This window comes from Octodon degus, unplaced genomic scaffold (assembly GCF_000260255.1).
Source record: "Octodon degus isolate 3935 unplaced genomic scaffold, OctDeg1.0 scaffold00089, whole genome shotgun sequence".
Lineage (NCBI taxonomy): Eukaryota > Metazoa > Chordata > Mammalia > Rodentia > Octodontidae > Octodon > Octodon degus.
In genome coordinates, this window is record NW_004524665.1 from 6,871,367 (window position 1) to 6,884,569 (window position 13,203).

Genomic DNA, 13,203 nt, shown 5'->3' on the forward strand with positions numbered 1-13,203 from the left:
AAAAAAAAAAAAAGATCTGTGCTGTGCTGAAGACAGCTGCACAAGCTCCAAGATGAGAAGACAAGGAGCAAGTTCTGCTGAACTCCATATGGCAGCAGGAGGACCAACAAGGCGCCTCTCGTCACGTCTGGTGAGCTTTGCCGGTTGCTTCGTTTATTGGCCGCTTGTTCCACACCAGGGGCCGCCTAGGAGCTGGTGTATATTTATTCATCAATCTTTTCATTAGGTGGTGAGGTGGGCTGCCTTCCCATCCTCACTGACCTCTCAGGGATGCAGAGACCCAGAGGGAGCAAGCAACGTCTGTCCAAGCTGCCTCGAATTGATCAGAGGTGAATTCAAGCCGCCCGTGGTCTGGTTTCAAGGACTGTGCGCCCCGACTGTTAGGTTTTTAAACCTATGTTGATAGCAACAGTTGCCTCGATTGTTTAAAAGCTAGTTTTCTCTGATCTAAAGGTTACTAAAAATAGAAGTTCTCTAACCACTTCCACTTCAGGCAAAACCCTTGTCACCTAGCTATTCCTGGTGTTTAATAATGTATACGGCCTCCTGATTGGACTTCTGGCCTTTAGAGAGGAGGCTTCCGGGCTCTGAATATGTATGAAGCACACATCTGCTGGTGTCTGGCCCATGAAATGCATGAGAGGACACCGTGTGTGACAGAGCCAGCTCGCTGGGCCAGGAGCGAGTCCTGTTGTCAAGATCCTCTCTGTACTGCGATTGCTCCCATCACACCATGATGGTCTGGCCACAGAAGGGGTCTTGGTTCCTTATCACTTAAATCTGAGAAGGCCAGAGCCAGAGCTCAGACACCCAGAGGCCTAGTAGGCCTGAGGTGAACCAGCTGTGAGGACGCGCAGGACCTTTTCCTGCCACAAGGTGGCGGGCACGCCCCTACCCAATCAAAAAGGGCCCCACTCTTGAGGCATCCCCTGCACCTCCTGCACCTCCTGCACCTCCTGCACCTCCTGCACCTCCTGCACCTCCTGCAACAGCCAGCTTCCTCCGTCTCCTCTTCAACTCCTATATCCCCAGTAACAGAAAGAGCAAAACAGCAAGACAAGAAGACACCACTGGAAAGCCTGGTGGCAAATGCCAGAAGGACAGTCATAGCCAGGCCGAAGGGAGGACACTGCCCACAGCCTTGACCCAGCGAGGTGAGTCCCCAAGGACCCAAGCGACTCCCTCCTCCAGGCAGATCCGTGCTGTGCTCTGTCCTGCAGGACCCTGTCCCCAAGTCCATCCTGGGAGTGCCAGTGGTGTCCGTAATGTTGCCTGCTTTCTACGTGGAAATAGTCTTTGGTTTTGTTTAGTAGCTGCGCTCTGTGCTTTACTGGACCTCAGAGACCCTAATCATTCAGATTCTCCTTTCAGTTAATTTGTTCTCTGTGGCTCAGTATCTCTTCCTCAGTAGCTGATTTTGTCATAAATCATTGGTTTTGTTTCACATAAAGTATAAATGTCTTTTCGTACAGCCTCTTAGTGAGACGGCCGGGCCCGATTCACTTTCCTGTCCTTTGGAAGTGTGTAAAGTCCATGAGGACATATTCACTACACAGAGCATGTGGCATGCCGTGACAGAAGACAGCTGCAGGAGCTGAGCTGCCAGAGGGACAGTGGACGTGCCGAACGGGAAGGTGATCAGATGCCACCGTACGGCGTCCTCGGGGAGCTTGGAAGAGAGGGGAAGAAGCCGGTGTCATGCAGCAGGTGGCACTGGAGCTGGCTGGGTGAAGGGTGGGTGGGGCCTCGGCCCAGGGAAGCAGGAGAACCTTCTGGTGGTGGCGACCATGTAGACGAAGGTACAGATGCGGGGTAGTGGATGCCATTGTGTTCAGGGGTCGGCATGTCTGCTTGACCCAGGAGCTAGCTTGTCAGTAAGGACTGGAGCCACGTGGCGTGTGGACCAATGGCAGGCAGAGAGCTGTACAGGCTCAGGAGCAGGAGAGCTGGCTCAGTCACAAGGCAGGGATCATTCAGCAGACAGGAAGTGCAGGTGGGTGGATAGTAGCACAGGACCTTGGCACCCATGGGGTGTCACTGCCACCCACAGGAATGAAGTTGTGGCCCAGGACGCAACATGGTAGAGCTCAAGAATGTTATGCCAATTGAAGTAAGCCGGACACAGAAGGACCAACACTGATGATGGCCCCAAGGAGGAAATGCCCATATATATCAATATTAATATATAGAGAGAAAGAGGAGGGGAGAGAACTCCAGGAGGAGGGGGAGGGTGGATGGAGGCAGGGCCTAGAATTTCGAACAGCACGCCGAGGGTGGATGAAGAAGCGCCAGGTGTTGAGAAAGCTGAACTCATGCGCAGTGGCACAGCGCACACCGGCAGTGTGCAGCGAAGGCTGAGTTTCTGTGCCAGGCAGTGAAGGGCAAGTAAGATGGCCGGAGCCAGGGCCCAACTGGTGAGGGCTCCGGAGCCTGGAGGGAAAGAGAAGCAGGTGGGCTCGGGAGGGGCCGGCTGAGGAGCGCATGCTCTGCCAGGGGCCGTGCTACCTCAGAGTCCACGCAGAGATGGGATTGGGCCCCATGATGCAGAGACCATGTGCTACGGGCAAGCGCTGTCTGCACGATGCTGCTTGGTTGATGCTGCAGTTCCCTCACTGCCGCTTCTTTCCTGTGTCCTCAGGGTGGGGCTTGAGAGTCCTTCCGGCAAGAAAGGGGCACTTGGGTAGCTTGCGGCGGGTTTTCTGTTAACACCCAGGTGCTTAAGCAAAATTCCTGGATTCAATCCATAGGCCAGAGGGGCCGCACTCCTCCCCCACAGCTGGAGTTGCCCAGTATCCCCTGTCCCTTCCTGCCTTCGTGTAATTGTAGATTTTCCAGAACCTTTGCGTGTGTGGGTCCTGCCTGTCATTCTGCAGAGTGGGGGATGCTGCTCACCCTCCTGTGACACTTTAACTGCCCCCCTGGCATTTGAAAAGAGGTCACACAGCCGTCAGGTGGATGGTAAGCCGGGCTCTGTGGAACGTGAGAGCAGCAACTTTACACTGATGAGTGAAGCTGTGGTCAGAGGGAACAGCTGGTCATTCACCTGCTTTCCCTTTCTTCTTCCCTGTTTCTCTTCCTTCTCCCTCCCTGTGTCCCCCTCGCTCCCTCTTTCCCTCTGTGTCTCCCTCTCTTTCTCTGTCTCTCTCTCTGTCTCTCTCTCTGTCTCTCTCTCTGTCTCTCTGTCTCTGTCTCTGTCTCTGTCTCTGTCTCTCTCTCTCTCTCTCTCTCTCTCTCTCTCTCTCTCTCTCTCTCCCTGTGTCCCTGTCTCTGTCACATGTTGAATCCAGGGCTTTTGCACTGAGCAACATTCCTAGCCATTTTTTATTTTAAATTTTGAGGCCGATTCTCACTAAACTGCCCAGGCTGGGCTCAAGCCCCTGACCTTTAGCTTCACCCTCTCATGCAGAGTGCTGGGATTACAGGTATGAACCGACATGTCGGCTTTTCTGTCTTCTTGGATCCACTTCAGCAACATCCACACAGTGAGAAGACCCCTCTTCCATCACGCCACTCAAAGCAAGTGATACCATATCTTGAATGATTTTTAAATTGTCACTTACTGGAAATAGTAGGTAGTGTGGCTCCTAGTAGCACAGTGGTCATCTGACTGCTGTGTTTTATGTCTGGGAGGTTCAGCTCATGTAGCACTTGTGTGAAAATTCAGTGCCTGCACGTGGCTGATGGCGGTACCCACAGAGGAGTGGAGCCTTCCCAGGGTGAGCTCATGAGTGTGAAGTGCCAGAGTAGAGAGCGGCGACTCCCCTGGCTCGGCCTTCATTGATGGGCACTTCAAGGCACAGAGGGGAAGGGGAGCTTCCGGTGGGCTTTGATCCTGTGGCAGCGTGCTGCTCAGGTGGGCCTGCAGCAGGGGAAGCAGCCGGAAGGATGAAAGTGGAGAGGTGGGGAGTTCACTGTGCATTCAATCCCTTCTGCTTTAAACCCGGAGGTAGAAGCCCTTTCCGTGCTTCCAAGTCACTCCACATAAGAGGAGCGTTTTGCCAGCGATTGAACTGTCTGCTGTGACGTGCCTCTTCTTATGTCTGATGTTACATCTGTGTGAACAGAAATCCATGACGTGCTGACCTTGTCACGTGTGCATATGCAAGTGGAACAGAGCGGAGCCTGAGCTTTATTAATCCACAATATGGAGATGAACTCTGGCAGGACCCTGGCGGAGACCCCAAAGCTGGTGGTCACGGCTCTGACTCTTCCTAAGCGGCCCCAGGTTCGGGCGCATGGCATACCTTGTGGTAGGCCCACTTCTAGTCACTTTGGAGAACTGTTCTATAAATCGTGAATGGAAGGCATGAAACCCAAGTCCCCGCCCACCTGCCACTGGGTGGTAGATAATCAGTCCTGTTAGCCAGAGGTCTCCAGACTTTTTGACGCCAGCGATCACTTTCACAGAAGACAGTTTTCCATGAGTGGAGAAGTGGAGGGTGCTCAGGATGAGGCAAAGGAGCTGGCAGCCTGGAGCCTTCACATGTGCGCTTCACAGTAGGGTTCATGCTCTTCGCGCCTGGAATCTAATGCCCCCCATCCACCAGGAAGTGGGGCTTGGGCACTGGTGCGAGTGCTGCGGAGCAGCTTGCAATAGGAGGACTCTTCGCTGGCCCACCTACTGCACCCCTCCTGCTGCGTGGCCTCCTGGGCCAATATGCGTCCGTGGGCCAAGAGCCAGAGACCCTGCCTTAAGGTGCACAGGATCCCCCTCAAAATCCGCATCACACCGCACAGTATCCCCAATTTTAAGGCTGGCAGAAATCTTGGGATGCATCCCAAACTGTCTCTTCCTGGTGGGATCCCAGGAGCTGCTGGGCACAGAGCTGTTTCCAGCCCAGCCCAGCTGAACTGAGGTACCAGAACAGCAGGCAGCTTCCCGGGCAAACCCCGGTTTCCCCCAGCTGTGCCCTGCTCACGTCCCCAAGCACGTTTGTACTGGAAATGAATCCGTTCTGGCAAGTTTGGTTGCGAATTCGCTGGGAAACTAATTTAAAAGGGATATGAGCAACCTGATGGGTACGTTCTGCACAGTGTTCCAGAAAAAATAGGCCAAGCAACCCCAAGCCGCTTTACGTCAGTAAGCATCACTTCCACTGGGAAATGAGTGACTCTGTGTGTGTGTGTGTGCGTGCGTGTGTGATTCTCATAAGCTGCCTCTGTGCTCTATAAATAAAGCTGCCCAGTGTGAGAAAAAAATGAAAAGGAGCTGGACAGAGGCAGGATGTTTTTTCTTCTTATTATTATCCTGTTTTCTCACAAACACCGAGGCAGCCTTTGCAACCCAGATGTGCGGGAGGTCATTTCTCATTGTTTGAACACCTGCTGTCTTTCAAAGGGAACATGACTCCCACCAGCCATTGATAAATTCGGTCTCAAACCTCTCTAAAAAATAATGCTCCTGTGTTTTTTGATACTTCCGAGTAAATACCACGCGTCTGTCCCCTTCTGTCCGGCCCTCCACTTGCCCCTCACATGCCCTCTCTTGTTAGTTTGCTTTCACAATGCGTATACTAAAACAATAGCTTGTGGTCGCCCGGGGCAGAGAACTAGTTACAAATAGCAGCTGCAGTGTTCAAAGCACAAGGGGTGCATCTCGTCTCTAATGAGGCTTCTCGAGGGGCCTGGAGTGGCTCTCAGCAGGCCGTGTTCTCTGCACTTGGGCTCACCTGCAGCCTGCAGTCTGAGAGCAGAGAGAGCGCCCGTGTCACCTATTTCTCACCAGACAACGCTGCTACCATGCAATTATAGAAACTTAAGGTTTCTGCGTATCACAGAAATATAAGCTTCTTTTTAGGAAAGTCAGTCAGGAAGCTAAGAACAATTTGTGCATATCGTTCGGCCCACCTCCCAGGCTCCTGTCTCTTTGTCTTCTCCTCATTTCTACCTGTAAGTGTGGCCTTAGATGTGACTTTGCCCCATGCCAAGGTGAGGCTGGTGGTGGCCCTCGTGGCCCTCAGTTTGTTGCCCAGCCTCAAGTGCCAGACTCACAGGAATGTCTTGGCAGCTGAGGTAAGCTGCATGCCCTGTCCACTCCGGAGGGTTTCAGCCCCAAAGCCTGCTTGGGTAGGCGCCCATCGGGTGTTCTCAGGGAGTCTGCGTATCTCTCCTGTGTGGGAACTACGAAGTTTCAGACTTCTCAGTTGCCCTGAGGTGAAGTACATAGCAAGATCCATCTGACGTGTTATGCTTATTATACAGTGCTCGATTTCGGTGTGGTGACATGGAGGATTTTTGCATCTACGTTTGTGAAGATCAATTAGTCTATAATTTGCCTTTGGCATCTGTGTCAGGCATTGTTACTGGGGTCATATTGGCATATTAGTCAGGAGCCTTGTTTCTGAGACACAGCATGTGATACTCGCAGCTGGAAGGAACAGAGGCTGAACTCTGGGTCACAGTTTTCACAGGGTTCAGTCCGTGGTCAGCTGTCTCTAAGATGGAAACATCACGCAGACTGGCTTGACAGATCAAAGCTGTTCCGCAGATGGCCACGGGGAAGGAGAGAGACTGAACAGGATCCTGGACAAGAATGCACCCTTCCGGGTTTGCCCCCAGGACCCCACTGCCAGTGAGGGACCCACTCCTAGCGCACATTCAGCCTCAGACTCCTCTGGGTGAAACCTCTGATGGACACCATGTGCCATGAGCCTGTTGTCTGCCACATAAACGATGTCTGGGGGGCATTGTTGATCTGCACCGCAGTAGCCGGCCTCAGCAAACAGACCGGGAAATGGTCCTCTTTCCTGCATTCTCTAGGAGTTTGCATAAGGTTGGTATTCTATCATTTTAAATATTTCATAGAAACTATCTGGGCCTGAAATTTTCTTTGTGGGGAAGGGTTTTCAATTAAGACAATTCAACTATTTTATAATTTAGTGCCTTTTGGATTTCCCATTTCTTCTTAGTTTTATATGCTGTATATTTCATCAGATAATTTGACCATTTCCCATAAGGCCTGGAACTTATTTATTTTTATTTTATTTTATTTTTTTTGTATTTAGTACAGGGTCTACAGGCTCTCACTACACAGATCAGACTCATAGTGATCCTCCTGTTTTTAGCTTCCCAAGCACTGGGATTATAGGCGCGTACCACCACATCCAGTCTGTCACCATCTCAGTGCACCCCGGGGGCAGGGCTGGCACGGCAGGCCAGTGATCGAACCCTGGTCCCTGTGCTTTCCTAAGCAGGCACTTTAGTCTCCAAGCTATCTGACCAGCCCTGAGATGGAATTTATTTTAAGGTTCACAGCATGCTGCATCATCTTTCTAACATCTGTAGACTCTGTGGTGACAGCCCCTCTGTCATTCCTGATAGCTAGCATTATGCTCTTTCCTCTTACTAAACTTTATGGGTATTTACAAATTGTGTTCATAATTTTAAAGAGGCAGCTCTTGGTTTGATTAATCTTCTCCATCCTAGTTTCCCATTGCTCCCTAACATGATATCTCACTACTTAACCTAGCGCACACTTATCCCGGATCTGTGGTCAGGAGTGTATGTGCCACTCTGTGGGCGCCTGCCTCAGGGCTCTCACCAGCTGTAGTCAGGGCTGCTGGTGCCATGGCCCATCTGAACCTTGGGCCCCGGGGTGCCACTTGCTAGCTGATTCGGGTGGCTCACAGCAGTTCATGCTCCTGAAAGCTGGCAGCTTGGGGACTTGCGCTCCTGGAGGTGCTGGCCGTAGGCTTCCACGTGCTCCTTTTCACCTGGCAGCTTGAAACAAAGCAGCTGACTGAGTCAGGCCCAGTGAGCAGGAGACAGCAAGGGAGGAGCTGAAGGAGAAGAGACTGCAGCCCAGTGGGGGAGGTGTGGTGGAAAACAATGGCGAATGTTTAGATTTTTCTTTCATTTTATGTATTTGCTACAAGGTCTTGCTATGTGGCTCAGGCTGGTAGTGATCCTCCTGTCCCAGCCTCCCTGGCACTGGGATTACAGGTGTGAGCCACTATGCCCAGTCTCTGTGGCTGCCTCAGCATGCCCGGGGGTGGGGCTGGCATGGCATGTGGTGCTGGGGATCGAATCCCAGTCCCTGAACTTTCCTAAGCAGGTGCTTTGTCCACTGAGCTGTCTCACTGGCCCTAACGTTTAGATTTTAAAAAAGTTTTTACAGCAAAAGATACACCATCATCAGTCCCCCCAAAGTATCCACCCACTCTGAACACACCTGTCCACTAACTCTGCCACTTTGGGAAGCAGATCTGCAAGTCCTCTTTCATGAGTGTCTTTGGTTTCTCTGTTGTGGCTGCCTCGATGTTCTGAATGGATTCAAAATGTTGACCTTCTGTGGTCACTCTGACTTGGGGAGGAGCCAGAAGTTGGGTAATAGTTTTTAAATTTTAAATTTTAAACCGTATGTTTTGATCACTCCATGATGCTCCTGTCACTCTTGCTTGCTTCTTCTCTCGGACTCTGCTCTGCTTATTGTCTCCCTACGCTCAGAACACTGACAATTGCCAAATGCGACCTGGCCATGCATTGCTTACGGGGAGGGCTGGCCCAGCACTAGTGACCCCGCCACGGCCAGCCCGGGTTGTTGCTAAGAGTCTTGTCATTCCTGAGGGCAGTAGCCTGTACCTCTAGGACTCCAAATCATGGATAGATTGCTTTTTTGCCCCAATGTCTTTCTTTACACTTTCTGCCTCGGAACTGTTTTCTTATCATCTGTCTTTCTAGGCCTTATGCAGTGTCTAGACTCAATGTTGCAGGCAGTGCTGCAGCAGGCATTAATAACCCACGCGGCTCCTCCATCCCTCGGATGACTGTAACTGATGGGGCTGTAAAGTCCTGCCATGACAGCAGTGGGTTGCAAGGTGTCCTGAAATCAGCATTTAATGGCATGCACTAAAAATGACTCATTGAGCTCTTCGATGTTCTATGCACTGTCCCTGCTATGCCTATGCTCCTCCATAGGAATACTCCTTCCCGTACTAGAGGCTACCTGAGTCTGTGTCCTTTCCTGGCTTCCTTCCTCAGCAAGACCTGGCACTGGTGTGTCGGAACCCTGACCTCTGCTCTGCATGGTGGTGACATCCTGGGCCTGGAGCCATCATTGATGTTCTTCAAAGAAGGCCCTTGGGCTAGGTGTGGTGGCATATTCTGTAATCCCCACATGCTGGATGCTGAAGCAGTAGGGTTTCCAGCAGCTTGAGGCCAGCTTGCCCTGTGTACTGAGTTCCAGGCCAGCCTGAGCTACATCGGGAGACCCTGAAGGACCTCCATGAGTAGGAGAAGGTGCCACATCAGAACAAGTACAGGAGCAGGGTGAGCTGGCAGTTAGCCAGGCTGGGATGGTCTTGCTTTCTACATCTTTCAAGGTATCTGATGAGAACAGCTGAGCCGGACCTGGCCAGGGTTCTGGCCTTCGCTAGCTAGGGATCTGGAGGTTCTGTCCCTACCAAAGAAGGGGATAGACATGGCGCTGAGGCAGAGCTAGCTGGAAGTGTAAGTGGCCAGATGTGCAGAACAAGCCAAAGAGACAAAAAGATAAGAAGCAGAGCAATCATACAAGGGGCTAGGTTACAGTTTTCTATTGCTGTGGCTGATTTCTGCACAAGACAGCATCTGTGGCACCTTGCAGGCTCTGGGGAGGAGCTGAGAGCCGGCTGGTAGCTCCTGGAGCACTGGGGGTCTCGTGGGCTTATCCCCTTCAGCGGGGGCAGAACCCACTTCCCTGTGAGTGGTCTCCTTGATGCTGCCTGTGGCTGGTGCCACGTGCCCTTTTCCCTACAGGACAGCTTGCTCCTCCAAGGGCTGGACCCTCTGTCCAGGCAGCTATGACGGGGCCTTCTCTAGGGAGTGACCATCCCATCCCTGTCAGGAGCTGTCCATGCTCAAGTGGAGGGAGTAGCTTAGGTGACTGTCCTGGGGCTCTTAGAATTCTGCTTGCCACATGCTATAGGACCCTTCCAGTGGACTCCTTGGATACTAAAAAATAATCACCAGGCATTATTTGGGAGCTAGGTCTCTTAGGCGTCACATGCAATCCTGCATGACACCTGGCTCCCGCCTGGGGCTGTGGCCAGGTCAGTGGGGTCCTGTGTGTGGAAGAGTCCTGGTAAAACACGTGAGAGCTAGACTGTGTGCATGACCATGCACCTAGTGTGTGTGTGTGTGGGGGCCCGTGCACAGATGAGGGATGCTGGTGCAGACAACCATCCTGCGGCCACCCCTCCCTAGTGGCCTCTACCTGCTCTACCCAGAAGCTGGTCCACGCCTCTCCAGCTGCCCCAGGACAGCTGTTGCCCTTAGGCGCTTACCACGGCCTCGCTGCCCAGCCCTATCCCTTATAATTCCCTTTGTACATAATCCTGAGTCTTTACCAGTTTGCAGTGTTTCTAGCTGTAGACTTTGCACCTGAATCTTTTACGGTACATTCACTTTTGAACAGTGCAAGGGAACGACTGTACCATCAGGGCAGCATTTGGCCAGGCTGAGCACGATAGTCCTGTCGTGGGCTGGGGGTGGGGCTGCTGTCAACCCCACCAGATTCCAGACTCCACTGGACTAAAAAGAGAAAAGGAGGAGGGGAACGGGGGAGGGGAGGTGAAGGTAGGGAGGAGGAGGAGGGGATGGAAAAGGAGAGGAAGGAGGAGAAGGAGGAAGAGAACCCTCTAGAAGTGACAAGTGGCCCTTGCGTACATGCGTGAGCCCTTGGCAGGCCCTCCACTGCACAGACAAACCTGCATGGGGTGCTGAAGCTTTGACCAGACCAAGTGGGCGGAAGCCCCCTCCACATGCAGCAGCTCTTAGCTGGGCTCTTTGAGACCTGGCAATCCGCTTGTGGCGTAAAATAAATACCAACAGTGGGGCAGCATCAATCTTCGGGTGAAGGAATTATTAGTGGCCCCGTGGCCTAGGACACACTTGTAACAAGCTAAGAGGTGTTATTGATGGCGCTGCGCTTGCTCCTGGTGGCTCCGGGTGGGATGCCTTTTCCTGAAACGTAAACACGCCAGGCCTGCTTTCCATAACCACTGTCATCCGCACCCCCGCGCAGACTAAAGCTCCCCTGCTTGGGAGGAGTTTTTATGACGCTGCCCTGAAGACCAGACTCGCACGCTGCATTCCACTAACAGGAGTCCTGGAATCCGGAGCTGTTTATCAGGCCGGGTTGTTTCTTATCTTCACGGTGAAAGATGAACCAGAACCCGCAGCAGCCCCACCTGGGGCTCTTTTCCAGGAGGGACTTCTTTTTCCAGAATGAAATGTCCCTTCCACTTCTTCTTTGTCAGGCTGAGGCCTCATACATAGCAACCCAGAGGTGCCAAGGGCACCAGGGAGCACACACTGTCTTGCAGCTGGGGACAGCGCCCTTGTCTCGTGCCTACCCCTTTGTCCCAAGTGACTCACTCCTTCTTGAGTTCACCTTTGCCATGAGCTTCTCCCACCATCTTGCCCTGGCCAGCCCCCTTCGTCTAGATGCCACAGTGGCTTAGTTGTCATTTGTCATTTTAGGCTATAGATATCAGAGCAAGCCAATGGACTGGCTTAGCAGGAAGAGCTGCTTCCTGGGTGGACGCCCTGGGGGGTAGGGCGATGCTGCCCCGTGCTGAGTGGCAGTTGGGTCTCATTCTGCGATTCTCAGGGCTGGGTGGGGGGTGGGAGCTTTCCCCAGCTTGCAGAGCCCTGGGGGCCATTTCCTGCCTGAACCAGACAGTGCAAGGGGTTACAGGGTCTGTTATACTTGTGTTTGTATCACTGAAGTAGCTAACCACTAACTACCAACTGACTATTTTGTATGTGAGTGGATAGCTCTGCCTTGTGCAGGCGCTGAGGCCTGAGCGCCGAGTGTCGGATGTTTTGGAGGTCCTGGGCAAATGCGTTACCTTCCATGTACCTGAAATAAAACTAATAGATGGACAATTAGTGCTATGTTTTACTTTTAAATGATTACCACATTTTTGAAAGAGTCTCTAATCGCCTGTGGATTTATGAGAACAAGGTCCAAAAAGGAAATCAAGAGGTATGATGACCCATTAGACAAAACAACTTACTGCAGGAAAAACCACATTGCCAGGAATGATGACCTAAGTGTGTTTGAAGGGAAGAATCTTAAATATTTTGAGGGAGATTGTGACAATGTGTCTTTCACTATAATGAAATTTTTAATTTAAAGCTACCATATTATGTGATCACCCCGTTCACGGTGATCTGTATCCATGGAAACTCACAGAGACTCCTCATCTACCTTATTCGCTGGATCTGGCACCAGGTGATGTCTGGCTCTTCCCAAAAGTCATTGTGACTGTGAAAGGTCAGCATTTTGAACTGATTCAGGACATCGAGGTAGCTAGGATAGCCCAGCTGAAGACACTCGGGAAAGAGACTTCCAGAGCTGCTGCAGAGCAGCAGGCAGGCCAGAGGAAGTGTGTGCAAAGCAAGGGGGGATCCAAAGGGGTCCTGGCAGAGGGCTTCCACTCTGAGGCATTTAAAAAGAAACACTCACAGCATGTTTTGGCCGCACTTAGGACAGACATGCTGGTGCTCTGTGTTTTCTTTGAGTCCTAGGAGTCGGATGGTGCACCAGCCTCACTCTGTTCCTGGGAGGGATGGCGCTTCCTTCCCATGGCGCCTCCATCCTGGAGTGCATCTGGCCCTGAACCAGGGTTTGTCCAGGAGGTGGAAAGCAGGGAAGAGAAGGCAGACAAAATAAAGGACAAAGAGCAAGACCGCAGGTGCTTGACTCAGGCACGGGTGCAGACTGTCCGGTGGAGGGGCGAGGTCCTTCGAGCTCTGCTGGGAGATCTGGGTCATGCGCACCCACAGCCTGCTCCTCTGCTCAGCTGTGTTTTCTCAGAGGGGGCAGCCAGCATTACCTCGTATGTACCTGCAACCCTGTCTGTGTGGCAGCCTGACCCCTCTGGTGCGGACCTAGAGGGACAGGTTGGCCACATGTGTGCAGCCCTACCTATGCCCCAGACAGCCCCACTGAACCTCCTGCTCCCAGTCACTCCGGAGAACAGCAGGGTGGCAGTCTCCTTACAGGGCACCTGAGTAGTTTTGGGGACAATATCGGATCAGATGGTGAAGATAGAAGCAATTGTTGATGAAAGACTTTCTGTATTTATATCAATCAATCCTCCTGCCAATAAGGAAATTTTACTATTATTGCACAGAACTGAAAAGGAAGGTCAAGTAATATTGTCAAAGTCACACAGCTGGCAGGGAGCAGGGCCAGGGCTTAGCCCAGGATTGTCA